At 46.8% G+C, this 13,795-nt stretch overlaps 1 long non-coding RNA gene across 1 annotated transcript; it reads left to right on the plus strand.

Moving 5' to 3' along the window:
• Window positions 1-1,265: 1,265 nt before the first annotated feature.
• On the plus strand, window positions 1,266-13,728 carry LOC115636462. The gene is made up of 10 exons (XR_003996948.1): window positions 1,266-2,544; window positions 4,640-4,752; window positions 5,191-5,290; window positions 6,138-6,387; window positions 7,716-7,838; window positions 9,620-9,772; window positions 12,064-12,159; window positions 12,422-12,423; window positions 13,093-13,245; window positions 13,401-13,728. It is a non-coding gene; the product is annotated as an uncharacterized LOC115636462 (long non-coding RNA).
• The last annotated feature ends 67 nt before the right edge of the window (window positions 13,729-13,795 follow it).

Here is a 13,795-nt window from a genome sequence, read left to right on the forward strand (position 1 = left end):
ACATGGTGGACACACAAGAATTTCAATCAGATCTTCATGGTCCTAAAAACACAGGACACCACTATGTGAGCTAATGGAGAATCTCCATTAACTGTTAGCAGTATAGAGCCTATCAAACATGCTTGAGTAGTTCTGAGTCCCGTTAGTAGAAGACAGTGATGCACAGCCTCATGACCAGTTATGTTTAAATATGCACAGATGGTAGGATTTGGTTTGAAATGTGTCCACTTTAACAAAAACTACAGATCCCTCAATAAAATAAGAATTGATTTGTTTGTCAGGTCTTAACGCTCTTCCGGTCAGGGACCATAGTGTTTCCTGTGTTTGCAGAGCGCCTAACATAATGAGGATCTAGGAGCTACCTCAATACAAATAATAAGAAATGTATTTGCTAAGAAGGGGTTTGGGGAAAGAGTCCAAACTCTTAACAAATCAAGCCTGATCTACTGTATTTTAGGCTGTTAATGGCTGGTAGAAACTCCTAGTTTTGTTGCAGGTTAGTTCGACCACTCTGCAGTATATTTATAAGACTAGAGGACGGGAAGTCAAACCAAAGCAGGACTATTTTTGAGGTCTTCACATTCTAGTTCTTAGAATCATTTGTATCAAAGGATTTTTGGGGGGCAAAAGATAGTTGGTCTCGGTGTTGAGTGTGCCTAAAATTATCCTGGCTGTAATAGATTTTATTTACAAACACATGGTTCATTAACACATCCAAGACTATATTTTGCTTTTTGACAGCCCCAGTATGAGGTCAGGGATATTGCCTGAATCTAGCTAAGGGTGGAGCATGAGCCGTCCCAGTAGGATTTGCAGGTGTGGAAGTGCAGAAATGAATAGCTGGAAGGGAGCCCAAATAAAATAGTCGCTCCACTTAGGCACTAGTCATTTTAATACAAATCCTGTAGTTGACATTACAAGCAGAGCTGGCTCCAGGCCACAGCGCGCCAAGCGCGTGCTTGGGGCGGCATGCCGCAGGGGGCGCTCTGCCGGTTGCTGGGAGGGCGGCAGGCGGCTCCGGTGGACCTCACGCAGGCGTTTCGGCGGACAGTCAGCTGGTCCCGCGGCTCCGGTGGAGCTGATGCAGGTGTGGCTGCGGTGGGCCGCTGGTTCTGCGGCTCCGCTGGACCTCCCGCAGACACGCCTGCAGCAGCTCCACCGGAGCCACGGGACCAGCTGACCATCCGCAGAAATGCCTGCGGGAGGTCCACCGGAGCCGCAGGACCAGCGAGCGACAGAGCACCCCCCGCAGCATGCCGCCGTGCTTGGGGCGGTGAAATTGCTAGAGCCGGCCCTGCTTACAAGCTTTCCATGTCTCAGCTGATTCGCTGCAGGCTGCGTGAGTCAGGGAGACTGAATTCCTCCTCACCCTCAGAGATCAGCTATTCCGACAACAGACGCAGCACATGGACGAAGGACTTGAGTTTATCGGGCTATCAGCCCGTTGTCCTACCCAAGTATTAGATTCAGCTGTGCAGACCCTGGGGTAGCACAAGTCAAGATTTGGATTTTCAAAAGCAACTGATGTCTTTGGGCTCTTCAAGTTGTTGGTTACAGTGTAGTATTAATGATTAATAGCTCTTATCACTGGATAATCCAGATTGGGGCCCTGTTGTGCTCGGAGCTGTACATGCACAGGGGGAACTGTGTTTCCTGCCCTGAAGAGTTTTCACTCTATTTTCAGCCAAAGCTGATAGCACAGCGGAATTTGTAAGGCAAATGACTCTTGCTAATCAATGCAATCAAGTAGGTTATTTTTGTTCTAGTTTAAGATATATTCCCTGTGTGCCTTCCCTCTTCTCCCTCCCCCTTTACTGCAGGTATATTTATAGCTGTCTAATTTGCTACTTTGAAGGACAAAGTGGTGCAGAGATTCCTTCCATTGTACTACTTCTCAGCTCCCTACCCTGGGACTAGATTGTTAATTATACTGACAGCTGTGTTCCTAAACAGACGTAATCCGTCAGTCATGGTGTGGGGGGGCGAATGTAAACTTTGCAACCCCTGGGTGCCTCTGACAGGTAAAATCTTTCCTATTTTCCTCTTATCCAACATTTTTAAAAGGCTGATCCTGCATGGGACAGTAGAGGAGAATAGAAGAATATTGAAATGAAAATCAGCCATTTTAGTTATTGAGTGGGTGGACGACTGAAGGAAAGAAAAGGAATCCTCGTAAATGTATTTATAACACATATCCACTACAGGATATGAGATTTACAGGAGGATATAAAGCCCGATATATAATTATGGCCTGGAGCTTGTGCTGTGGAGGAAAGTGCTGGATCTGCAGATAGATGTAACCTGCACAGCATGCTCTGTGATGTGGGGAGGGGACTGTGCGTGTGCAAATCAAGTGTGGCATGTGTCAACGCAGCAAGACACTAGGACAGGAATTTACCTTCTATCCACGAAACATCACCTGAGCCATCAACTAATGCTGCCCTAGCCAGAGTTGGCAGAGACAGTGCCAACAGGCCTAATGGGGAAAGCACCATTGCAAAGGACCCACCGGTCTGCAGCAAGAAAGAGGATTCCTCTTTCCAGGTTAGTTTTGTTTTATTCTGCACCTTTAACTCCTTTGCCTGTTTGTTAACAAGCTGTAGTGGGAGAACAACTTGCCTTGTTCAAGTTTAACCCATAACTGGTACCATAGATGCCATGACTCAGCTGTTCTTTCTAGTCTGGAAAGCGGAGGCTGGCTTGCTACAAATGCACCCCCTGAAAACTAGAGCAGAAGCCAGGTTGTCTAGAGGTTAGACCAAGGGATGGGGAGTCAGGAATTTGCTTTTCCTGGTTCTGTCACCTACAGACTGAGACACCCTGAGGCCATGTCTACATCTAAAATTTTGCAGCGCTGGTTGTTACAGCTGTATTAGTACAGCTGTATAGGGCCAGCGCTGCAGAGTGGCCACACTTACAGCAACCAGCGCTGCAAGTGGTGTTAGATGTGGCCACACTGCAGCGCTGTTGGGCGGCTTCAAGGGGGGTTCCGGGACGAGAGAGCAAACCGGGAAAGGAAACCAGCTTCGCCGCGGTTTGCTCTCTCGGTCCCGGAGCCACCCAGCAAACCGCAGGGAAGGAGACCTGCTTGCTCGGGGTTCCGGGACCGAGAGAGCAAACCGGGAACGCCGCGGTTTGCTCTCTCGGTCCCGGAGCCACCCAGCAAACCGCAGGGAAGGAGACCTGCTTGCTCAGGGTTCCGGGACCGAGAGAGCAAACCGGGAACGCCGCGGTTTGCTCTCTCGGTCCCGGAGACACCCAGCAAACCGCAGGGAAGGAGACCTGCTTGCTCGGGATTCCGGGACCGAGAGAGCAAACCGGGAAAGGAAACCAGCTTCGCCGCGGTTTGCTCTCTCGGTCCCGGAACCCCGAGCAAGCAGGTCTCCTTCCCTGCGGTTTGCTGGGTGGCTCCGGGACCGAGAGAGCAAACCGCGGCGTTCCCGGTTTGCTCTCTCGGTCCCGGAACCCCGAGCAAGCAGGTCTCCTTCCCTGCGGTTTGCTGGGTGGCTCCGGGACCGAGAGAGCAAACCGCGGCGTTCCCGGTTTGCTCTCTCGGTCCCGGAACCCCGAGCAAGCAGGTCTCCTTCCCTGCGGTTTGCTGGGTGGCTCCGGGAATGCGAGAGCAAACCGCGGCGAAGCTGGTCTCCTTTCCCGGTTTGCTCTCTCGGTCCCGGAACCCCGAGCAAGCAGGTCTCCTTCCCTGCGGTTTGCTGGGTGGCTCCGGGACCGAGAGAGCAAACCGGGAAAGGAAACCAGCTTGATTACCAGAGGCTTCCTCCTTCCACGGAGGTCAAGAAAAGCGCTGGTAACTGTCTACATTGGATTACCAGCGCTGGATCACCAGCGCTGGATCCTCTACACCCGAGACAAAACGGGAGTACGGCCAGCGCTGCAAACAGGGAGTTGCAGCGCTGGTGGTGCCCTGCAGATGTGTACACCTCCTAAGTTGCAGCGCTGTAACTCCCTCACCAGCGCTGCAACTTTCTGATGTAGACAAGCCCTGAGTTGGTCACTCAGCCTCCGTATGCTGCTTCCATACTTCACAAGGGCATTGTCAGACTTAATTTGTTAGTGCTTTAAGATCCTCCACTGAAAGGAGCTATAGACGCGCAAAATGTGGTGTTCTATGATTAAGCAAATCTCGGAACTTCAGCCTGGAATCAACACAGATACATGCAGTGACTTCAACTCGTAGGTCCTGCCAGAATCCCAGTGCAAATTTGAGAAAGCTATAACTGCATCCTTTATGGGTCCCAAAGAGTTTATTCTGAGTTGCTCTGCCAGCTATTCAAGCTCAGTCAGCAGCAGCTTTGGCACGAACTATTAAAGGCATCACTTTAAGGAGCACAAGTTTTAAATGTTTAACCAGACTCCACTGAAGTCGAGTTTTCTTGGAGCAACATTTTGAAAAAGATTCCTCCGCATACCTTTTTCAGTCCCCCCCCCCCCCCATCGCATATGAGCAAAACTTGCTTCTAACAGCATTTTAAAAACATGTTTTTTAAAAAAGTAAATGGCCAGATTTTACAGATGCATCTGTGTGAAATCCTTCCAAGAGTTTTACGTACCTGCACTAAAGAATTTACTGTAAAGCTTTTGTGATGCAATGGATCTGATTTATGTGTGTGTAAATTTGGAGGGAAAGGTGCCGCAATCAACAGCACTCGGAAATGATGCCCTAGTCTTCCGCAGAAGATTTCACACAGCATGCGGAGCAGCAATAAGAGTGGCATCGAGCACTCTCATTTAGAGGTACTGCCTCGTTATTATTTTGTTATGTCTTTGTGTTTATAGTAGCAGCTAGATTAAGGCCCCATCATGCAGTGTGCAATGAAAGCTCATAGTACGAAACAGCGCCTGCTTCAAAGTGCATAGACTGTAGGTAGACAAAGCCGCAGAGAAAAGTAGTATGACATTTCCTGTTATGCAAATAGGGAAACGGAGGCACAGAATGATTAAGTGACTTGCCTGGGGTCACACAGGAAGTCTGTGGCAGGGCCAGGAGTTGAATCCAGGTCTCCTGAGTCCCACTGTACTGCTTTAACCACAAGACCACACTTCATCACTACCTCAAGGCCATTCAATGCCCAATGGCTGATGAGCATGGCAGTTTGGATAAATAATGATTTATATGAAGTGGACACCTCTCCATTAGGTATGAGTCTGAAACCATCAATCCATTTCACACAGGCCAACACACCTGGGTCAGAAGGTAACAGCTCTCATTCCCGTAGACCTGCAGGTAGCGACCTGAAGCTAGCATGAGCTATAATCTCTGTGAGCCATCCAGGTGGGTACAAGTCTGATCTCACTGATTCATAGCCAAGTTCACTACAGCAGGCAAGGGCCAGAGAAGAGGAAATGGCAGGGCTACGCCCTCTCTCTCTCCCCCTAAGGAAAGGCTTCCCTCACTCTAGAACACTGAGGTTTCTTTGCACTGTCTCCACACCCATGACCACGTTAGCCAGAAACACCAAAGAAGCTCTTCCAATATTTAGAGCCATCATGGCTCTTTTTCAGGCACGTTAACCCCAAGACAGGTCCCCCTGCATCTTAGCTGCCAAGTCCTGTGGCCCCCTGTGATGTTTCATAGACTTTAAGGTCAGAAGGGACCATTATGATCATCTAGTCTGACCTCCTGCACAATGCAGGCCACAGAATCTCACCCACCCACTCCTGTAACAAACCTAACCTATGTCTGACCTACTGAAGTCCTCAAACTGTGGTTTGAAGACCTCAAGCTGCAGAAAATCCTCCAGCAAGTGACCTGTGTCCCATGCTGCAGAGGAAGACGAAAAACCTCCAGGGCCTCTGCTAGTCTGCCCTGGAGGAAAATTCCTTCCCGACCCCAAATATGGCAATCAGTTTTCCATCCTTTGTCCTCCCTTCTCCTGGCTAACACAAGGGGGAGGGGGGCCTGGGTCAGCTGTGAATGGTGTTTCATAAAGATGGATCCGTGTTTATCCTGACAGTGTATTATTATGAAAAATTGCTCTCCACGGACAAAGCGAGTCAGTGCAACACTTAATTCAGCTATTTACCAAAGGTCTGTAAATGACCTGACACCAAAATGTATATATAGCCTTATTCTATGTTCTATTAATCATTCATAATCACTGTCTGTTTGGTTTTTATAGACCTCTGAATTATGTGACCGGCACATTGGGATTTAACCAGCCTGTGACTTTTGTGATCAGCTGATACAAACTAATAGCTGCTTTTCCACATCTGACTGGCATAGACGACATGTTCTTGTTTTAACGCCTCCTGTTGTGATGTCTTGCACAGAGCGACACCGCAGCATGGGGAGAAAACAAAACTCATCAGCAAGGGACTGGCAGTTCCTTCAATACCTGGCCAGACACACTCTGCTCAGAGAGGAACTGGGTAAGAGGCTTATCCCCATTTTGAATTCCTATATCATGAAGGCAGCCTGCAGCACTGGTTAGAGAAGATTATGGCAGATGATTCTCTTCCCAGCTGTGCTACTAGGATTGAGGGCCCATTGTGCTAGGCTATGTACACGCAGACAGTCTCTGCTGCAGAGACCTTACAATCTCAGTGCACGCTGAGTGCTATTACAGCAGTATTATTTGTAGAGCCTGGGAGTTCCAGTCCTGAACCAGGGTGCCAGGCGCTGTGCAAACACACAACAAAAAGGAGCTTATGGGATTCTAATAAACTCTCCCAGAAAATGTTTTGCCAGATAGGAAACAACTCCTGGCTCGCAATGACTCTCACGCTTGGCCTTGTTTCCGTCATTCAGACAGAACAGCAGCAGAATGGCATCATGCACCCAACTGTGCAGTTCCGTGGCTCTGTATCTGGAGGTGCAGTACAGAGCACGGCTCTGGGGGGACCTTACTGAATGATATATACAGCCAGTAACCACATTGGGTGAAATTCTTGCAGGCATACAGAAGATGTGACAGTGACAAGACCACTGAGCCCCCACAATGCAGTCTCCCTTCCCTTCACTTCTCTTTTGTAACTCTTCCCCAGCAGGGTTGTTGCCACAGATTGTGCTGTAGGAGCTGGATAAATTATTCCAGGCCTTCAATTATTTGAACAACACCTAGAAGAAAAGGATTTTCTGCTTACTTTAGATGTTTTGGTTGAATAAGGGAGGTGTCCTTAGCTTTATGGATTTCTACCCCTGCCTGCCTTCCTTCCCACAGATCCACTGCCCCCTGGGAACTTGCAAGCATCTTTATAAAGGCCGACTCAGAAAGATCTGAAGAGTGTGTACACAATTCTTTCTGATGTCATCAATGTAGTTTTAGTCAATAGCCTTGGGTAAATCTGAAGCCCTTTGGCACTTGATGTCTGAAAAGGCAGAACATGCAGAAATGAGACATCTTCAACCTCAGTGGCTCAGCCTACAAGATTATGAAGGAAGGGTAGAGTCAGCAGTGTCAGACTCCCAGCCCCTCTCCCTGCCCCCTAACTGTGTTCTCTCCAGAAAATAACTCTCCTACAAAAAGACTTTTAAACTAAATTTTGCTACATATTTAAAAACAGTAACAAAATCAAACCCACCCATTTCCCTCAGGAATGAAACTCAACATCTTATGTACCACAAAACAGATGGTCGTTTAGAAAACTGGCAGCAAAATCAAGCTCATAGTACTGCAGGAATAATTGTTTAATCTTCAAGAACTGCTCTGCTGGTGGCATGGGGGCCTTTTTCAGATGATTTATGCTTGTCTTTGCAGAGTTTCTCTGGGATGAAATATAATAGCACTAGGAAGGAGAGGTCGAGTAACACAAACAATGGCTGGAATGAGCGAGACGTGCTGAGGAGAGATGTCCAGATCCTGAAGTGATCTTGCAACCAAGTTAGTAGAACAAGAAAAACAGCTTTCCTCTTTCCTGGCCTCTTCTGATGAAACAAGCCCATAGTCACATCCCTTTGTGGGGACAAAGGTTGGTCCTAGCTCACTGAATAGGCGGGTGTGGTCTCTCTCACATCTCCCCTCCAGAGCAGCCAGTCTCCAGACTGCTATTTTTAAGTGGTTTGGAGAGAGATGGAGGCTCTTTCGTTCTCTTGCCCTATGAGGACATTTAAGTCTGTGAAATTTGTGTTGAACGGTTCTTGTCTGAGTGACGTTTCACTGAATGTTCTGAAAAGAGCAATTCCAACAGGTTCTGAGGGCAGTAACGCAGAGGGGGATTTGTTGAAGATGTAGCGAGGAGGGGCATAGCGTTGGGAAGAGGAAAATACTCCCCTTGTCCTCTCTGCTGCTTGCTTTCTTCCTTCCTTTGCCCTTTATTTGAGTTAAAAAAAGGGGTGGCTCATGAAGGCGAGGCTTCAGCCAGTCACAGCAAAGGCAGAGCTGGTTGAGTTTCATACCACACAATTTGCTTTTAACCAGGAGTCATGCTGCCTTTTTCCGGTAAAGGGCCTCCTAGAAGTGGGCTCCTACTTATGCTGGTAGTTCTGTAATGCACACAGGTGGGGGATAGGATGAGGCCGAAGCTATCTTGCGTGTGTTGAGAGAGGATTTGAAGTGAAAGGTGATCATCACGCTTTTGGAAAACTTTTCCTATTCCAGGGACTAGTGCCCAGGAACACCCGAAAACACCATGTTAATCACAGAAGTGCAGGACTAGAAGGGATCTCAGTAGGTCATGTAGCTCAGACTCCTGCACTGAAGACAGGACTAAGTAATAAACAGACCCATCCCTGACAGGCATTTGTCTAAACTGTTCTTAAAAACCACCAGTGTGACAGTTGCCTGGAATTTGCTCAGTGCTGTGTGGTTGAGGAGCCTGAGCATGATTCAGGAAGCCAGAAATGGTGCAAGCCATATTTTCTGAGTCTTTCCCTATTTGCAATATACAGATATTTACCTCCATCACAAGAGTGAGGCTATATTATCCACTGTCTCCAATGCTATGTAAGTGTGGCTGTTATTGACCATTGGAGACAGTCCTTGATCCAAGCACCCCTGTCCTTTGGGAAACTTTGACCCTAGAGCAGAAATGGGTTGAAATCCTGGCAGCATCCCTCCACCCTTCATAAACGGAGATCTATGTGTTTTGCTGTATGAGGAGTATTAGATGAACCCTTAAAAACCGAAGTCTTGTCTGCACCCATTTCGCATTGACTGTGTTGCCCTTGGGGATTCTATAGCATGTCTCCTAAGGAAAGAGGGTTGTCAAGATGTCTTTGGCCAAAATGTCCAATCTCCCATTGCTGTCTGACTAACTTCACAGTCTGCCACTTACTGCTCTAGCAATATCCCCCGAGCCTTGACTGTTCAGGCGAGCAGTTGTCCTCGGAGCCCAGTTCCATTAGTAACATGCCTTTGGATTTAACATAGTGAGCATGAAGGCTCCAAATATAGATGTTCCGGTTCACTGGCAGCTCTCTCTGCCTCTCTCACAAAGCTATAAACTAGTGTATAGCATCTTCCCCCCACCTGTAGTTGGGCTGCCATGGACGCAGGATGATCCTTCACACATCAGACTCCAACCAGGACTTTCCTTTCCTCACCTGTATTTCAATATTCACAGCATGATGCCGTTAATTAGAAAACAAGGAATTGCAAAAAGAGGACCCAAGCTATCTTCCACTCAGGTAACCTCCTGTCACTTAGATTTATTCCCGTAGCAGGCTGACTAGAAAGCTGCAGTGTTTCCCCAGCACAGCTGTCACTGCTGTTTCATGCTCCCATCGGTACAAGACACCAGCATGATGAGCAAGTGACCTAGGAAATGCAGATCCCAGCCCGGAAGTCATCAGCTTCCACTAGTAATTCCCTTTCTGGTAAGTAGGAAACTGGTCTAGGCAGACAGTAAGAGGCTGGAAGGGCACTGAAGGCTTAGACACAGTTACCTTGCCTGTGTAATGTTGCTTTGTATTCTCACATCTGAATGTTAGCTTGGTGCTTGGACGCTCCCTCTCTGTCAGTGCTGCCGTCTTATAAGTTGATCTATTTTACTGCTTGCTTGTATTCAGTAAAGGGAGGGGAGTAAGGAAGAGGAGTTGGTTCTTTGCCTGTTAGGGTAACAACAAGCTAGTGGGCAAGAGAGAAATTTTAAAATCCAGGTTAAAAAGAGACCCTGAACGAAAAGATCTTGTTAAGGCTTAAGATAAGTTCTGGGCCACTTGCACTTATTAAAGATCCAAAAAGGAAAGCTTGCGTGTCCTGGCATTCTGCCTAAATGTTATAACTGCCTTCCTAAATTCCCCTGTAGCTGCAATAACCTTTAGTAGGCTGCATGCTTCCTGTCCTGACCTGGTGTGTACAGTTGCTGCACGCTGGCACGAGGTGCCTGTTTGAACCCAGAGCAGGCTGCACTTCAGCAGTGAAGGAAATGACCCTCCCAGAGAGTCTGCATATCAATTCAAAGTGCAGTAACACTCTTCAGCCTGAAGAGAGCTATCTATGAATGTACAGGGAACAAAAGCAACCTCTGCCACCAGTTACTGTGGAGGGGTATCTGGGAGATGGCACTGTTTCCCTGTATTTAGAAAAGGAAATAACTGAGGTATTTCAGATAGTGCGGTGGGGTGATCACTGGATTGTTGATGAGGGAAGCTGTAAGGATTTGTCTATGTTTGAATTTTCTGTAGTGCTTAGTTAACACAAGTGTGAATTCTAGTGTAGCTGAACCACCAAAGTTAGTGCCAGGATGAAAACATTTGTTGCTTGTTGTTGTTAACCACAGACTGCAGCTTAATGCTAGGTACAGGTTAGGACAGTAAGTGGATAGCAAATCCTATTGAAAATACGGGGCAGTGTAGGTGTGTGGCTTGTTAGTTACCCTAATTCAAACAGCCCAGTGTTAGCTATGACTAGCAATAAACATGTGTCTCTACACTTGAATTTTCAGTCATGTTTTAACATATTAATACAAGTGTGGACACAATGGGTAAAATTTTCAAAAGCACCTAAGTGACTTAGAAGTCTAAAACCCCTTGACTTTCAGTAGAGCTTATCTTAGTTTCTTTTGAAAATTTGAACCATCCTGTATTAGTTTTATAAATGTATGTTTATTATTTATTTATTTGTATTATCATAGTGTTTAGGAGTCCCAGTCATGGACCAACTCGATGCTGTATAAACACACTGTTCCTGCCCCAAATAGCTTACCGAGCTCCCCTATAGATAAAAAAATTATACTGAAAAATATCCATCATCTTGCTTTTCCTTTTTTATGTACTAGCACTGATGGATTAATACTACTTTAATACAGTCCCTGGATCAAACCAGCGCAGCTTTCTGCATGGAAAAATTGTGCCTCTCTAAACTGGTTAGAGCATTTTTTTTAAAAAGTTAACCAAAAAGAATAAATATAGATTCATTTACCTGAAGTTTCCAAAACCTTTTATCATTATAAAGGATCATTAGAGATGATGAATAACTCCACATGAGTAGGAGGCAAAGTTTTGTTGTGGATTATAAACTGGATAATGGGACCCTACCAGATTGTGTCTGTACCAGCATACCAGCAGGGGGAATACACTGCTGTAGTCTAGTATGAAAGGACCTATGGGAATTTGTCATTAAAACTCCCATTGACTTGCAATGGGAGCTGAGCACCTAATTAATTTAAGCTCCTTTGAACTCCCAGATGAAAATGTCTTGATTGCCTGATGCTTCTTTACCATTCAAGAATGGTAAAGCCATGTTTTCCTACCAAGGCAAGAGGAAATGTTAATTAAATATAGCAGCAGACTTCTGCAACTCAACAGTTCTTTCTGAAAGCTCTGTGGTGCCTGGACTCTCTTCCCATTATGTTAGCTGTGTGCTGAGACCTCGTCTATCATGCTGCCCAATACAGTTTCATTGTTACTGTGTCAGTCTGTCACCTCCTCCTGTCTTATACTCAGATTGTAACTAACTCCTTCGGGCATGGAGTGTCTGTTTTTGCACAACGCATAGCACAATGGGATCCTGATTCATGACTGTGGCTCCTATGATCTATTATTGTTATAATACTCTCTTGATGGCTCCTTCTGACCTTAAAGACTATGAGTTATCTACTACTACAGAGTTCTGGTTCTTGTCTCTCTCCAACCTACTCCTGTAATATCATCTTGTTCCCCTCTAGGATTTTCACCCTGGTTGGAGATGGCAGCATCTGTTGTTCTTCAGGTTTCCTAACTGTGCCGCCTTTGGTTGGCTGCCACCGAAGGACTGGAATGTGGTGAGTATCCCCATTGGAGGGGAGCGTTATGATATCTTAGCCATTTATGCCTTGCTGCTGGACTCTGTTTACCTGCAAAGAACTGAGGCTGATGCTGTTGGCTGGACAAGTGCAGCTGCAGTTGGATGTTCCACAGAACCCTCACTGCCTGCCCAGGCAGCTTTCTGAGGTGATGTACAAAGAGGGAAGGTTGGGGTATGCTGGACACAAGCAGGCAGGTGGAGTCCATGCTGACAGGGTTGCGTGACTCAAAGCAAATGAGCAGTCCAGCTCCAGTTTTTATAGGGATGCTGAGAGAGCAGCTTAGATGTGGGCAACAGCTGGATGGACATATGAATGGTTGTTTACTGGGCAATTACCTGAAGGGATTCAGTGTGTGTAGGGTAGAGAAAGGAGCAGAAGGGACTGCTGAGCTCATGGCACATCATGGAAGAAGTCAGGTGATGTCATGTCCTGCCATCTCCCTCTGGGTCTGGTGTGCCCACTGTACTCTAGCATGGCCAGAGGTACAAAGGTGGTGTCTTTGCTACCCCCAAGTCCTGGCCCTGGGTTCATTCCCTTGTGCCTGGACTTTTGCAAAGATACTCCTGCCAGGTTTCCCAAATCCACCCTATTCCACTACAATTGGGACTCTCCGCCTTGGCCTAGATTTTCAAAAACAGGAGCCTCAAGTTGGCAATCTCATGATCTATTTTTAGGTTTCTAAGTGTTTAGCTCGTGTCAGCCCCCACTGGGGAAGGAGGGCAGAGGCCATGCACAGTTGGCACCACTCTCAGCAGTTGTGTGTGGAGATGTGAGTGTGAAGAGTTAGAACCTTATAGACAATTACACTCATCCTGAAACCCAAGGCATCATACCAGTGCTGCTGTAGTATAGACATACCTAAATGTATAAATTAATGTAGATCACTGCTCCTTTCTTCCCACACCTCAGTGTATAGAACACACACAGGGGCTCTCACTCCAATCTATCTGTGGCACTGAAGGAACGTGAAGTCCAATGGTGGAGCGTTAACTCTCTGGAGGAAGGAAAGCTTTGTCTACCTACACTGGAGCAAGACTGTGCTCTGCTTTCATCTACTCACAGGTGAGTGAAACATAGTGCAGCTCTGCTTCGTGTGTAACACACAAGGACATGGGTCAAACAGTGCATGACCGGTACCAGATGCTGAAGAATAGTTCTGCCAGAGTGTATTAGTCAGTGTGTATTTATTTCAACCCATAATACAACTTTTCTTTTAGGAAACATGGTTGGCTAAGGCCATCACCCCCTGAAAGTGACAGCAGTGATGGCAGTAGAGCTGTAAACGAGTATACATCTGTACAAGTAAGTGCACGTAATACTACGTACTGCAATTTCCTCATGGAGGAACAGTAAAATGGTCATAAAACAGCTCCCCTTCTTGCCTTAATCCTTACACATTAGCAGAACATTGCTGCCTGGAGTCTTGGCAGCAGGGTGGTTGGACTCTTCTCAGCAGCCAATTAAAAATGTCTGATATGCTCATCTCTTCACCATCCCTATGGGAGGAATGCAAGGCTCTCTCCCCAAGAGTAACTGGAGGCTCTGGACATGAAAAAACAGTTAACAAAGTTCCAAGCATCGCAGAGGTTCTTCACTCTTTCATTAAGGAGAA

This window comes from Gopherus evgoodei, chromosome 17 (assembly GCF_007399415.2).
Source record: "Gopherus evgoodei ecotype Sinaloan lineage chromosome 17, rGopEvg1_v1.p, whole genome shotgun sequence".
Classification (NCBI taxonomy): Eukaryota; Metazoa; Chordata; order Testudines; family Testudinidae; genus Gopherus; species Gopherus evgoodei.